The sequence below is a fragment of the Chiloscyllium punctatum genome, chromosome 30 (assembly GCF_047496795.1).
Source record: "Chiloscyllium punctatum isolate Juve2018m chromosome 30, sChiPun1.3, whole genome shotgun sequence".
Taxonomy (NCBI): Eukaryota; Metazoa; Chordata; class Chondrichthyes; order Orectolobiformes; family Hemiscylliidae; genus Chiloscyllium; species Chiloscyllium punctatum.
The window spans coordinates 3,815,220-3,818,655 of NC_092768.1; positions in this window are offsets into that span (position 1 = coordinate 3,815,220).

Genomic DNA, 3,436 nt, shown 5'->3' on the forward strand with positions numbered 1-3,436 from the left:
TGCTCTTTTCTCAAAATTCTGCCCTTTCTTTGCATTCTTTGTTATCAATTCTATTTGGAACATTATTGTTGAGTGTACTTTCAATACATTTTATGCAATGGATTCCATATCTTCTTCTACTTATCTTTTTTCTTCCTAACCTTAGTCAAGTTATGTGGCTGATGGGTTAAGCTGATAAAAACAATTTGACAAAGAAGTACTGATCAATGAAAAAAAAAGTCAGGAATGAGATGTATTCATTTCCATTTCCATCTGCTATATCAGCATAATCCAACATTAATTCTTATCGAGTTGCTCATGTCTTGAATGAAAACCTAACCTACAGCTTAAATGGTGGTGACCAATGACTGATTTTCCCCCTTCCAAATGCTGCTATGACAAGTTGTAGCCATGACATCTATGTTGCTATCAATGCATGTAGCACTTGGTACAAGTTGAATCTTGCTGGATTTCATGATGCCCAGCAATGCAGTCCCACAATATTTGTTAGCTATAGCCTGCAAAATTGCATCCTCCCAATGTCCTTAAATTTCATATACCTGGGCATGTGAATCCTGCAAATCTGAATGTGGAACAAATACCCAGGATGATCACCACTAAAGATAATCTTTGAGTCCCTGTCTTGAGAAAGGTAAATGAGTGGTGGGACACAGTTTGGATACTGGGAACTGTAAGAGCTCACTGGTCTTTATTGTTCTTTGAATGGTGCACCTCCTTAGTCTTCATTTGAATTTGGCCATCTGGGTTTTAAATTAGAAACAGGAAATCCAATTCACAATCTCTAAATTGTCAGTGACAGTATGCATAGAAATGGAAGACTAAAATAGGTTGATGAGAAACTGGAAAGATTGTGCTGAAGAGAGCAACTCAGATTCCTAAAATTTTGGTGGAAATTCAAGGAGCATTGGGAGCTTTATAAGATAGATAGATTCCATTTAACCAGAGCCAGAACAGCTTCCTTGTGGGCTGATTAGTTACTGCTATTGGACTCGGGTGGGGGTGGATAAGTGAATTATATTAGAGTAGGGAATAGGAAGATTGTAAGCTATTTCAGTATAAAGGGGGATGTAATAACATTCAAATTAGTGTTATTCATGCATGTAAGTGCATGGAGTGTGGCAAATAAGGCTAGTGAGGCATAGATGCAGAATATATTGAAATGTGAAGTCATAATAATAGAGATGAAACCCAGAGAAGAGCAGAATTGGATTGTAGTTATTCCTGTCTTGCAGGTATGAGGTTCCCATCGATCTGTTGCCATTGTTCTTCTAGATGGAAGGAGTCATGGGTTTGGAAGTATCTTTGGAAGTAAATTTCTAGTGTGTCTTGTATATAATGCACCCCTGCTGCCTCTTGGGGAGTTAGTGGATGATTGTGATTCTGATACCAATCAAGCAGGCGGCTTTGTCTTGGATGGTGTCAAGCTTCCTGAATATTGTTGGAGCTGCATTCATCCAGGTAAGGAGGGAGTATTTTGTCACACTTCTGACTTGTGCCTTTTAGATGGTGGACAGGTTTGGTCAATCAGGAGGTGAGTTACTTGCCACAGAATTCCAGGCTCTGACCCTCTCTTTTTGGCATTATAGTCAAATGGCAAATCCAGCTGAATTTCTGCTCATTTGTAACCCCGCTCCAGGATGTTGATAGTTGGGATTTCATTGATAATGATTTCACTGAATATCAATGGGTGGTTGTTAGATTGTCTCTTATTGGAATTGGTTATTGTCTGGCATTTGTGTGTTACAAATGTTATTTGTTCTGTTTCAACCCAAGCCTGAATATTGTCCAGATAATGTTGCATTTGGACATGGACTGCTCCAAATTCTGAGGAGTTGTGAATGGTTAACATTTGTGATCATCAGTAAACATCTCTTTCTGACATTAAATGGAGGGAAGGTAATTGATGAAGCAGCTTGTTTAGTCTATGGGGGTCAACACAGAAGGATCAGGGTGAACAAACTTGCAAGAAAATCACAGAGAAGCAGAATGCAGAGAGAAAATTTTAAAATAAGGGTTACAATTCTAAAAGACGCAGCAGAAGATTGGCCTGGATGTATACGTGCATAAATTGCCACAGCATACACAATACAAAAAACTGAGGAGTAGAGTATAAAATGAAGAAAGTTATATTAAACTTGTGCAAAACACTAATAAACCTCAATAGGATCATTGCCTAGGCCTTCAGAAGGATATGAAGAATTCAAGAAAATGAAAAGTTAGTAATTGGTTATGTTGAGACAGCTTTCCTTGGAAACTGAAAGTTTGAGAAGAGATTTATTAGAGGTATTCAAAATTATTAGGCGCCTGAACAAAATATACAGGAATAAATTATTTCCATCAGTGAAAGGATTGAGAAGCAGAGGCCACATAGTTAGAGTAATTGCAACAGAAGGGATAAACTTTTTATCATCAATGAATGCTTAGGATTTGAAATAATGACTCAAGATTGTGGTGCAGGCTAGTCCAGTTGAGGCATTCTAGAGGGAATTGGATTGTTATTTGAAAAGGAATAATATGTAAGTGGGGAGAAAATGGGGGAGTAGCACAAGGTAAAATAGACTTAAAAGAGCAATTACAGATATGAAGAGATAAATGTCATTTCTCTGTCCTGCAACTATTTCACAATTCAATCATTCTAACAATCTGTTCATATATGTCTGTCAGAATTTGACCTGCTAATTCATAAAATCATACTAAGCTCTCTGGTGTTTTATATGCTGATAAATTTGACCAATAAGTCTACATGTATTCTAAACAATAAATTCACCACTATTATGTGCATCTTACCTTCCATTTCTGAAGGACTTTTGACTAATAAATTAATGGAGAAAGTAATTGATAATGAGTTCAGCAACCGTAACTGATAGTTTTGTTGTCTGAAAAATTCCCTGTTCTTTGCATTCTCTTTAGTACACAAAACTATCAACTGCGTCTGATCAATTTTCACTCTTCAAATAAATTACACAGGAAAAGAGACAGAATGATGATTAATAACAGTTGAATATTTAATTATTCTTTATTATGATTCAAGACTATCAACACATCAACAGCACAATATGCTTGTAAAGTGAAAGGATATATAATCCATTTTAAAATAGCAATTCAAATGCTTTCTGTGCTGTTGAAGCTAACATGAAATACTAAATTAGACTAATAATGCCTATTATTAATAATGTAGTGTAATCAAAAGCTAAATAAGTCATCTTAAAGGTAATGAATCATATTGAGTCATCATAGCATATAATGAGGACATTTAGAATGTGTCTGCTCAAAGTAAAATCCAGTCAATCTATTTCCCTGTCTATCACTGTAGCCTAGTACATATGTTTCCCAGAAAGACATAGCCAATTTCTGTTATGAAATATTCCAAGCTGTGCATTTCCAACACACTCAAAGACACTGAGCTTCAGATCCTTATCACTCAATGCACTTGTGT